Source organism: Ceratotherium simum, chromosome 2 (genome assembly GCF_057802395.1).
Source record: "Ceratotherium simum simum isolate JZ-2026a chromosome 2, ASM5780239v1, whole genome shotgun sequence".
NCBI classification, from domain to species: domain Eukaryota; kingdom Metazoa; phylum Chordata; class Mammalia; order Perissodactyla; family Rhinocerotidae; genus Ceratotherium; species Ceratotherium simum.
Genome location: NC_141901.1, coordinates 4,268,659 through 4,281,407, shown reverse-complemented (window position 1 = coordinate 4,281,407; position 12,749 = coordinate 4,268,659). Strand labels below are relative to the sequence as shown.

Sequence of the window (12,749 nt, the reverse complement as noted above, 5' to 3'; positions counted from 1 at the left end):
AAAAGTATAAAGTATAAAAGGTACCTTTATAAAAGGTAAGATACATTGACAGATTTTATTTTTTTAGTTAAATTCTTTCTAACTGGAGCTTGCAAAGATGATATGAAATGTATTGATACTATCTGACATTATCATAAGATTACCAAGTTGCTTAACTACTCTAAGTATTACTTGCAGCTACTCATCATCCTCTGAGAAGGGAAGGAGTTGGGGCGGGGCTGGGGCAGCTGTTTATGGAATCCCTACTCTACTGGGCATATGCTGGACACATCCACATATGTGCTTTTGCTTTTAGTATATGTGGAAGTGTAGAAATACAGGAAGTAGAGCAAAGAGAAGAAAGCTTTATATACAAAATTATGCCTTGTTTTTTGTTTGGATGGTCAACTTATTAACCCTCCATATTTTTTCATCATTTGCTTTTGGCAGCGCTAAATGCTGTTGATTGTTTCCAGTGCTTTGAAACACAACTGTAAATAGTGATATTGCTGTAGAGTGCTTATGTGGCCAGAAGGCCTCAGGGTTTGGGGGGGGTGTGTGTGTGTGTCAGTTTTTAAGTTTTCCGAAGACTGTAGTTAACAATACTGTATTATATACTTAAAATTTTGCTAAGAGGGTAGATCTTATGTTAAGTGCTTTTTTTAATTAAAAAAAGGGAGGGGGGTGGCAAAAGGAAACATTCGGAGGTGATGGGTAAGTTTATGGCTTTGATTGTGGTCTCCTGGGTGTATACTTATCTCCAAATTTATCAAATTGTGTATATTAAGTATGTACAGCTTTTAGTATGTCAATCATACCTCCATAAAATGTTTTTTTCAAAAATTTTCAAAAGAGATAATTTATACTTCTTAAAAAATGTAATTTAAGGATGAAAACATGAGAAAAAAGAAGGAAGAGGAAACCAACTTGTACTTCAGCCATGTTCAGATAGTCCTAACATTATTCATACTCTGTTCTTACCATGTATAGTAAAGATGATTTTCTGGCCTGTGGATTGAAAGTCAGTTAAAAAACATGGAGATATTGGGGCCGGCCCTGTGGCGTAGGGGTTAAGAGCGCGCGCTCCCCTGCTGGTGGCCCAGGTTCAGATCCCGGGCACGCACCGACACACCACTTGTCAGGCTATACTGTGACGGCGTCCCACATAACGTGGAGGAAGATGGGCACGGATGTTAGCCCAGGGCCAGTCTTCCTCAGCAAAAAGAGGAGGATTGGCATGGATGTTAGCTCAGGGCTGATCTCCCTCGCAAAAAAAAAAACCATGGAGATATTGAAGAATGTCACTTAAAATTTTTTATTAAAAAGAAAAATCTTGACAGTAGTATTTATTAAATATCAAGAGATTATAATAATACCATTATCATTTTTATAATTCCTGATTATTTTTGAAATAACATGTTCTCATTTTAATTATAAAAACAACCTTGGAAGACAGCATAATTATCCCCATTTTTCAATGAGACAGTTAAGGTTCAGATGTTATGTTAGTTTCCTAGGGTGCCATAACAAAGTACCACAAACTGGGTGGCTTAAGCAACAGAAATTTATTGTCTCATAGTTCTCAAAGTTAGAAATTTGAGATCAAGGTGTTAGCAGGGTTTATTTCTTCTGAAAGCTCTGAGGGGGAATCTGTTCCATGCTACTCTTCTCCTCTTCCCTCTGTGTGTATTTGTCTCTGTGTCCAAATTTCTTTGTTTTATAAGGACAGCAGTAGTATTGGATTGGAGCCCATCCTCATGACCTCATCTTAACTTGCTCATCTGGAAAGACCGTATTTCCAGTAAGGTCATGTTCATAGGTACTGGAGGTTTGACCTTTAAAATCTTTTTGGGGGACACTATTCATAACAGATATTAAGTCCTTTGCTCAAGGTCTCTTTAAGTAGAAAAGTTAGACATATCACATTTTAGTGCCACTAAAATAGTAGTTTTAAAAGAACATGACAAAATACCTATAATACCACATTTAAAATTCATTTTCTAAGATTGTCTTCTGTCTGGGTAGACTTTATGTAAAATTAACTGAGTTTCTAAAATATTTAATAGACTTTTTGGTTGTAATAGGTTTCAAGCTCTTTTTATTTGGAGAATAAATAAGTGATATGACACCAACTATGGAAAGTTGTTCAACACTTAGTGCTTAGATCTGAATTCCATTAATGCAGTGTAGATCTTTAAAATGTGGACCCCTCCTCCATATCTTGAGATGTTTATTAGAATACTGTTTAAATTATTTCAAGTGAGCTCTGATGGCAGATTATCTGTGCATTTCATGATTCTGTAAGAATTGTAGCGTTGCCAGTGTTCATCTGTGTCCTTTGATTAGAGACATCTGAGGGATGGGGAGAGCAAGACTCCACTAGAATAACAAAAAACACTGTATGGTAGCTTGTTGATATGGGTTTTTTTGTTTGTTTCTTTTTTTGCTGTTTTTTTCTTTTTATTTAAAATAATTTCAGACTTAGGGAAAAGTTGCAAGAATAGTACAAATAACTTTTTCCTGAACTTTTTGAGAGTAAGTCACCGATTTGATGCTCCATCACTCCCAAATACTTGAGTGTATAATTCCTAGAAAGAAGGACATTCTTCTACATAAAACTCAGGAAGTTAACGTGATATGTTACTATCAGCTAATCCATAGACCCTATTCACATTTTGCTAGTTGTGTCAAAACTGACCTTCATAGCAAAAGAATCCAATCCAGGATCACGCATTACGTTTGGTTGTCATATCTCTTTAGTATTTTTCATTCTGGAATAGTTCCTTTTTCAATATGGAATAGTTCCTTAGTCTGTCCTTGATTTTCAGGGCTGTGACACTTCGGAAGGATACGTTTCGTAGGCTGTCTTTGAATTTGGGTTTATCAGATAGTTCCTCCTGAATGGATTCGGGTTGTGCGTCTCTGGCAGAAGTATCACAGCAGGAATGTCGTGTTCTTGTTTCATCCTTTCAGGTGGTGCACAATTTCGATTTCTCCCTTGACTGGTGATGTTCACTTTGTTCACTTGATTAAGGTGATGTTTACCAGGCTTCTCCAATTGTAAAGTTATACTTCTTCCTTTTGTAATTAATAAATATTTTGTGGGGAAAATGTAAATTTTTGTTATCGAATTTTCACCCACTAGATTTAGCATCTGTTGTTGTTTATTGGCTGAACTTATTATTACTATGATAGTTTCCAAATGTTGATTTTCTCATTATATTATTCTTTATTTATTATTTGGCATTCTATAGGAAAAACTTTCTCTTCTCCCTGTTTTTAATATCGGCTTGGACTCATGAATTCCTATGAGTAATGGTTATAATTCATTATTATTTTTATTTATTTTTTCCAAATTGTCCAGTTTGGCCAATGGGAGACCCTATAAGCTGGCTTTTGTGTCTTTTTCACATATTCCCACAATTTTTTAAAAGTACTTCCACTAGTAATTTCTTCACCAAAACAGTAAAAGGAAGGAAATAAAAAAATAAAATATAAAATTTCAGCAAAGAAACAGAAAGCACATATCTGATAAAGGATGCTTATTTGCAGTATATAAAGAACTCTCAAAACTAAACCCTAGGGCCGGCCCTGTGGCTTAGCTGTTAAGTGCACGTGCTCCACTGCTGGCGGCCCGGGTTCGGATCCCTGGCGCGCACCCATGTACCGCTTCTCCGGCCATGCTGAGGCCATGTCCCACATACAGCAACTAGAAGGATGTGCAGCTATGACGTACAACTATCTACTGGGGCTTTGGGGGGAAAAAAATAAATAAATAAAATCTTTAAAAAAAAGTAAACCCTAAAAAAACAAACAATCCATTAGAAAATGGATATTTTGGGATTTTTTAGAAAAATATAAAAGAAAGGAATAGACATGGCACTGAAGAGGATATATAGATGGCAGATAGGCATATAAAAAGATGTTTGGCATTGCTAGCCATAAGGGAAACGCAAACTAAGATCACCATGAGCTATCACTACACACCTATTAGAACAGCTAAAATAAAAGGTGATGACAGTACCAAATGCTGGTGTCGATTTGGAGAAACCGGATCTCTCGTGCATGTTTGTGGGAATGTAAAAGGGTATAGCCACTCTGGAAAATACTCGGAAATTTCTTTAAATCTAAACATACACTTACCACATGACCCAGCAATCTCACTTCTGTGCCTTTATCCCAGAGAAACAAAAATTACGTCCACATAAAAATACGTACATGAATTTGCTTTACATATAGATGAGAGTCCTTTATCAGATATCTGCTTTGCAAATATTTTGTCCCAGTGTGGAGCATGTGATCCTATGTGCATCCTGCATATGAATATTTGTAGCATGGGCCGGCCCTGTGGCTTAGCGGTTAAGTGCATGCGCTCCGCTGCTGGCGCCCCGGGTTCGGATCCCGGGCGCGCACCACTTCTCCTGCTATGCTGGGGCCGCGTCCCACATACAGCAACTGGAAGGACGTGCAGCTATGACATACAACTATCTACTGGGGCTTTGGGGGGAAAAAATAAATAAATAAAATCTTTAAAAAAAAAAAAAAAAAAAGAATATTTGTAGCAGCTTTATTTGTAATAACCCCAAACTGGAAACAACTAAAAAGTCCCTTAGTAGATGAATGATTAACAAACTGTGGTACATCCATACCATGGAATACTGTTCATCAATAAAAAGAAATAAACTGTTGATACATACAACAACTTGGATAGATCTTAAGGGCATTATGCTAAGTGAGAAAATGACAACCTCAAATGGTCATATGCTATAGGAGTCCATTTGTATAACATTCTCAAAATGACAAAATTGTAAAAATGGATGGCAGACTGGTGGTTGTCAAGGGTTAGGAATAGCTGGAGGGAGAAGAGTGGATATGCCTGTAATGGAGTAGCAGGAGGGAATTATTTGTGATGAAATAGTTCTGTATTTTGATGCAGTGGTGGTTACATGAATCTACACAGGCGACAATAAAATGACATAGAACTATACATACACTTTATACCAAGGTCAGTTTCCTGGATTTGGAAGAGTACTGTAGCTATGTAAGATGTAACTGGTGGGGGAAACTGGGTGAAGGGTACATGGGACCTGTCTACAAATTCCTGTGAATTTCTGTTTCAAAATAGAAAGTTAAAAACAAAAGAGAGGGATATTACCGTTGCTATAGGATTTCAGAGAAATACAGATAGTTTCTTGACAACAAGGGGAATGAAGGAAGATCCGAGGTCATAACTTTTGAACCTGTCTTTATAGAATAGGTAGACTTTTCACAAGTTGATACAGAGAGAAGAGATATTTTAGATAGATTGAGAGTTAGTAAATGTTTGTGGAGTGAATGCCACTATACTGTTTAACATTATTAAGACATATTAATAACATCTGATTAGTCTGAAGAACATTTTAATTTGTTGAGTGGAAGAACGTGTCTTTAAATTTTGTATCTCATATAGAACTCTGGGATGCTTCTTATGGTTGAATTGTCACACAAATTCGTGAAGCCTGCGAGTAAGAGAAAAGACACAGATTACCAATATCAGAAATGAAACAGAATAGTTAAGAGGATGGATGGGAATAATCAAAGCGGCATGTGGTTTTAAGTAAAACAAAGACAGTTTTTCATGGATTTAAGAAATGGGATCAGAGAAGAAGTCTCATTCCAGTTGTTAAACTAGGAGGACTCTAATATTAGCCAAGGATGCCAAGACAAATTATAGGCCTGTGGTGAAGCCCTGTAACCACCTATTCTTTTACTCCATGGAATTTTCACACTTCGTAATTACACATTTGGGTGATTGCTTAATATTTCTCTCAACCACTCACTTGTAAGCATTCTGTGGCTCAGCATCGTATCCAAATTCCTGTCCCAGTGCCTGGTTGCACTTGGTAAATACTTGTTGAATGTGATAATGCATGAAATCAGTGACTTAGCAAAACTCTTTCTACTAGAATGAAGAAAAGACAGTTATAGAAGTAAAGAATGATGATAAGACAGCTGGACAGGTAAGTTGAGTGTAGTGGTAAAACTTTAGTGGGGAGTTATACAAGATTTAAGCTTTTACAACCAGGAAATTCAGGATTGGATTTTGTGATGATGGTATGTTTACTTAAGGATGCTGAAGTGTTGGATTGAGCGGTGGATGAGCTATGTACACGGGTATAGAAATGTAAGACAGTGCAGGTTAGGAACAGACCAGAAGCAGGTGCCTTTTAACACTAGCTGCTTTCTGGTGTGATCGCTTTCTCTATGCACCAAGGCACCAATGCTTAAATGACTGATTAGATTAATTGACTTCCCAAGGATTCCTGCTTAAAATATGCTGTCTGATGCCCTCCAGCATGCTGAATGCTCACTCCTTAGTGTGTCTGCTTCTACCAGTGGAGTTGTGTGGTTATCAAGAGTGTTTTACTTGTTTGTGCTCCCAAGCTATTCATGCTGGTTGTACTACTTATTTTAATTACACCATTTAAATAATTATTATATACACCAAGGAAAAGAGAGATGATGTTTCTGTGAAAACTTAAGTTGAATGCTTTGAAAAGATTTGATAAGGGGTAATTACTGAAAAATGCTGTTGAATTAGACTTGAGAGCTGTAAAATATTAGGGATAAATTATTCTAAAAGAAGAAAAAATATTCTGCACTCAGGTTGCTTCACGTGTCTTTTAAAAGTCCTTGCCTTACTTTTAAAGCAGTTTTTCAATCTGTGGGTCATGAAGTCAATTTAGTAGGTTGAAATCAGCAATTAAAAAAATATATATATATTAGAACATACCGGAGTACATTATATCTAGGAAGGAGCATTGTTTCATGACACTTTTCTTTCATTTTTTATGTTCATTGTATACATGTGTATACAATGTAAAATGTGAAAATGTGGAGCCAGCCCTGATGGCCTAGCGGTTAAAGTTGGGTGCTCACCACTTTGGCAACCTGGGCTCGTTTCCCGGTTGTGGAACCACACCACCCATCTGTCAGTTGCCATGCTGTGGCGGTGGCTCACATAGAAGAACTAGGACAGCTTACAACTAGGATATACAGCCGTGCACTGGGGCTTTGGAGAGGGGGAAAAGAAAGAGAAGAAGATTAGCAACAGATGTTAGCTCAGGGTGAATCTTTCCATGCCCCCCCTACCCCCCCAAAATATGAAAAGCTTGAAAAACAAAGCTGCTGAAGAAATTGAAACTGGAAATACTAGAGTTTGTATTAAGGGTATGATTTATTCAAGGAAGGAGAGGGAACTCAAGTTAGTGGGTCCAACTGAAAGGAAAGGCTTTGGTCCAACATCAGAAAATTGGTGAATTAATGTATATTTTTGTGCTTCACATTAAAATGAAATGTTTAAGGTATATAGGTAATGATTTTATGATATTTATTTTAAGTTGACCTTTTTGAGCAGCCAACTACAGATCTCAGTGTCATGGGATAAGAGTTTTGGCTTATTTTATTTTACTTATTTTCCTCTCATGCTTCCTTGTTTTGTCTCCCCTACCCTGCTGCTTTCTTTGCCACTTAATAGCTATGTGACCTAAGAGTCATTCTCTAGGCCTCAGTTTACTTTTTATGAAATAAGATTATCCCTCAGATCTCTTGTCATTTGGCAGTGCTTAATAGCCAAATTGATAAAGTAAATTCTTTCTTGGTATTCGCCCATCTAGATTTTTAGTAAATGAGAAACATTTCATTTAAAAAAAATTTTTAAAGCCCTAAAATCCCCATTTTGCATATATACACATATACACGTGATATACAGTGCTTAAGAATAGTGGCAATGCTAATACCCATCACTTCATCCTGAGTCTAAGAACTGTTCAGATCCTGGAATGTTGTTTTGTATTTGGGCATTAGTAAATTATTTTAGGCTGTATGTGGGAGATAGGTTTTTGGATGAGTTTTTTGTACAATTTACAGTTCTCGAGATACTGAGTATTTTTATTACTGAGCATTTGCTAAAGCAGTGTTAGTAAGTATTTTCTGTAAACAAGCTAGTAGGATGCTGAAGTAATAGTAGATTTTGAAAAAAGGATGAGGATTGAAGGGGATACTGGTGTACGATTGAGACTGCCTATGGGTGAAGCCAGGGGAGCCAATAGATGAAACATCCCACTGTGAGATGGAAGGGAGGTGCTGGGGAAGAGCCGTTGAGACAGACCTTTCCACCCCCTGGACTAAGTATACAGTCAGCCCAGGATAGTGTGTACACACGGCTGTCCATGTGGCGTGGGACCAGGTCGGAGTTTGATGATGTAGGTGGGTAGAGTACAGGCTGCCTCAGTTCACTCACACTCGAAAAGTATGTTTTAAAAAGCTAGTTTGTAATTCAGTCGTCCTTGGCGTTGATTGCGTTTCAGATGAGCCCTAGGCTAGCCCGCGAGATCGCGAGTACAACACTATTCTAACACACACAGTGTTAACCGCGAATTCTGGGTCCTGGAAGAGCATTTCTTCCCCTCTTTTAGAGAAAAGGCTCAGTTTTAGGTGTGATTTTGAAATATGTGAATTTTAACTTTGCCCTTTCAGCTCCTTTTTATACTTCCGTACATTACTATTTCCTAATCTTTTCTACCTTGTATGAACCCTGTGCCCCCACCCCATCCCACTAATCCAGGTCTTTTAAACAACATTTATTTTGTAAGAGTATTTATTGTCCACTTTCCCAGTGGAAATAACCATTACTTCACAAATCAGCTCCTAAACAAGATGTTGAAGGACAGCAGTTGAATTGGATTAGTTCATGCTGAAGTGTGAATGACAAAAGAGAACAAAAGAGTGTTCTTTTTAGGTTACATTTCAATCTGATATTTCAGATAGAGGACCAAACGAAGTGAGCATTTGAGACTTGTGGGAAAAACTGTCTGTTCCCTTCCTGTAGATCTAACTGTGCTGTGGTTGGGGGAGTACAGGGGAGAGTTGGTGGCCATCCCTCCACCCATCCATGTCTCAAGGCCTAGACAACCATCTGGTATTTAAACCTGCACTCTAGAATATGCCGAGTACCTAGATCAAGAGTGGCAGAAAGGGAGTTTTCTTGTCCTTCCCATTGTAACAAAGTCAGCTGCCTGGGTGAGGCTTCCCCTCAACCCCCATAGCTGCATCTCATCTCAGGGCTGCCCTCTTCTTTTGTCCCTCTCCTCCCTCTTCCTGGAGTGAAGGTGTTGAGTTTTGCAGTTGGGGGGTGGGGGGTGGCAGGGATAGTAGCCTATGTGAGGTGGTGAGCTATAGGCCCCCTGCTGTGCAGGGTCCTGTGGAACTCGCATGGCCTGGGGGGCTGGGGGGTGGTAGTTATTACACTACCAAGGTCCTGCCTCTGCAAGATACCTTCCAGCAAACACTCCTTAGTTGGCAGTGATTGTATGGCTTGTAGCTCCAAGGACATCCTTAGCTGATGTATAGAAGACCACAATGGCATAAGAAAGGTAGGTTAAAGGTGTTGCTGCATACAGTACAAAAAGGTAGATGGAGGTACAAAAAGGCAGATGGTGAATTGCAGAGATATTCTGTAATAAGTGCAGACAGTAAATATAAAATTTTATGAAGGCTTAAGAGAAAGGAAAGAAAGATTTACTGATAGCTATTATAGTCTAGTCACATTCATCATTGCTTCTCATCTTTTCCCACCAAGTAGAACTTGAATAGTCCAACATGTTCTACCTTTGAATTTTGTATTATGTTCTATAATATATTCTTGCTTGTTTTAATACAAAGTGTTGTGAATTATTATTAAATAGAATTGATGCTCCTGCAAGATGTACCATGTTTATCCTATATCTTGATGTCTGCCCTGGCACCACCACCTCGTGCTCCAGTCTGTGATCTAGTCTGAGAAGCATGAGCCCATTTATCCTCACAGCAACGTCATGAAAAGGATATTATCATTTTACAGATGAGAAAATTAAAGTTCAAAGAGGGAAGCAACTTAAACAAATCTCACAGGTACTGAATGGCAGTGTTAAATTTCTCCCGCAAACCCTCTCCTCAAATGCATTTTGTGATTCTTTAAAACATAGAAAAACTAGCAATTTAAATAGAGTGCAGATCTAAAAGTTAAGAAGTTTTTGGTTCTGTCCCTAGCTAAGTTATTGACTTGCAAGGAAATCTTTTTAAAGGTCCCCTATAAAAATGTTGTCTTTCATTTCTTCATATGCATGTTGAGTTTAATTTCACCCTTAATGTTGGGGAAAGGTACATGCATATGTTTAAAAATCAGACCCTTTGGTATGCCTGAAGACCACTTCTAAATAAAAGCAGGTATTAATGGGATAATACCCTTGAGAACTCTCCTCAAACCTAGTGCACTCTTCTGTGTATCAGTACACACTTGACCTTTTTTTTTTTTTTTTTGTGAGGAGATCAGCCTTGTGCTAACATTTGCCAGTCCTCCTGTTTTTTTTTGCTGAGGAAGACTGGCCCTGGGCTAACATCCGTGCCCATCTTCCTCCACTTTATATGGGACGCCGCCACAGCATGGCGTGCCAAGTGGTGCGTCGGTGCGCGCCCGGGATCTGAACCGGCAAACCCCGGGCTGCCGCAGCGGAGCGCGCGCATTTAACTGCTTGTGCCACCGGGCCGGCCCCACACACTTGACTTTTAAACACAAAATCTTTGTCACCAATTATTGGTCTCCTCACTACCCTGAAAACAAGCCATTTTAGTCTGCTGCTTTGTTCAATTCCCTAAATAATGCCTGCCAGCTCCCTAAATAAGGTATAATAGCCAAGAGCTTAGATTTTTATGTCAGCAAAATCCAGTTTTAAATCCTGACTCCAAATTATTGGTGTGACATTGGGTAGAGCTCTCTGTGCCTCAGTTTCCTTATTTTTAAAAAGGAAGTACTAATGCTTACTTTACGGGGTTTTTATAAATCTTCTGAATTGTCTATGATGATTAGAATGGAATGTTGTCTTATTGTAATGCCTAAAAAGTTTTGGGTTGATGTTTTACCTTGTAAATTCACTTTAAATTGGCTAAACATATTGTTTAGTAAGGATTATATATATATATATATAGTCATAAATTTCATATATATAGTCATATCTATTAAGTGAAATTTACTTGAAAATACTATGTAATTCCACAATTTGCATGGGCTATTTTTTGACAATTGATATTGTGAGTAACAAACTGTCTTTCTACTTTGGGTTGATTTTGATGGGAGAAGGATGCTGCATAATATGTGGCATTCAACTAATCTGTTAATTTGGTAGGATAAAGAGATTTGTAGATAATGGATTTCCATACTCTTGCAGATAATTTTATAGATCCTGCACTGCTTCTGGATGTATACGGTAGCTGTGTTTTAAAGCAGGACTCTCCTCTGACAGTGTATGTTAATATTTGGAAAATTCCCTATCAGTAGGCTAGCACCATCTTGACAGCCCTGTGTTCTGCTTCTACCTTGCTAATTGTTTCCTTGGGATTATTTCGATTGTGTAGAAAGCTTTTTGCAAATCCTCTTATTACTGAAGTCATTGTTGCCAGCAGGAATAAGATTAAAGGTGCTTAAGTCTGTAGAGTTGTTTCTAATTTGTACGTGTCATTTCAGTGGCATTTTAACAGAACTCTGTCTCCTGTCCCTCCTTTCTCCCCCGGTACTATCTCAAGTTAGGTCCGAAAAGCCAGGCCATTGGAAGAAATCTCATTTTATCCTCCTAATTATTATGCTGGCACTCAGGAGATAATTTTTCCCTTCATGCACTGCCAATTAATATGCAAATGGACTGATAAATATTTATACAATGATTTAAATTATGCAGGGAGTGCTTTCAGTGTATTCTGTAAATGAATTGTTCATGGACTTCAAAGTGCTGGCTGCTGTGCTAACGAGGAGAGATTTGCATAAGGCCCTAATCACGCGCATACTGATTAAGCTTCATTATGGAAACTGCCAGCTGCAATCTTTGTTTCTATTTTATTACAAAAAGGGGAACTTTTCATGCTTCAGTTGCCTTGACAATGTCAGTCCTAGCTGGTAGGAGAGACTAAAACTCCTCTGAGCAACTGAAGTTTCCTTATTCATTTGAAGATTGCTATGGGGTAACTGAAGTTGTATTTTGCTTCTCCCCCTAATCCACTTTCCACCTCCCACCTTTGTTCTCTTAAGAACATAGTGTAGATTTATTAGAAGTAGTAGTACCTTCTTTCCCCCACCCCAAACCGCTACCTGTTTCTTCCTTGCTTTGGACTGTCTGAACCTCTAGAAGATTTCACAGCAATGCTGGACTGCAGTGACTATGTTCTAGGTGGGTACCAGCACAGTTGTTTCTTACAAGCTTTAATATGGAAATAGCGTGTGTGGGGTTGACTATGCATAAATGCTTAATCGCACATGCAACCAACTCAGGGAGGGGGAGAGGTGGATTGAGCAGGGAAGGAGCCAAGCATTTGCAAAGCACAAGCATACTTAAATTTGCAGTAGGGCCCTCCCTTCCGCTAGCTCTTCTGGTTCAGCGGATATTTTCAGTAAATAGTGTGGATTTAGAGTTCAACTTGAATGGAGGACATTTTTGCTTTTTGGAAATTTCTGTTGAGAGCATTTCATGTAGTTCTTAAAACACTCTAAACCTGAAACAAGGTCTAAAGTGTACCTAAATAATATGTACATATTAATAAAAATGTTTTGCATACTTAATGTGAATGTCTTACTTACATAAAAACCAAAAGTGCTTAGTGAAAAATAAGGTGGAGCCAGAGTGCAGGATTGTTTCCATAAATACTAATGCAGAGGGTAATTCAGTGGTTACTGCAATAGGACTCTTGAACAATTTCTCGATTTT

At 38.2% G+C, this 12,749-nt stretch overlaps 1 protein-coding gene across 4 annotated transcripts in view; it reads left to right on the top strand.

The window, feature by feature from the left end:
• Nucleotides 1-12,749, top strand: part of POU2F1 (POU class 2 homeobox 1) — a 172,886-nt gene that overhangs the window by 80,341 nt on the left and 79,796 nt on the right. Inside the window, exon 1 of one of the 4 annotated variants that reach the window (XM_087437554.1) lies at nt 9,718-9,909. The exons of the other annotated variants lie outside the window; for them this stretch is intronic. The gene's annotated coding sequence lies outside the window, so the exon portion shown is untranslated. Of the gene's footprint in view, nt 1-9,717; nt 9,910-12,749 lie in introns of those variants that run through there. 4 annotated transcript variants of the gene reach the window in all.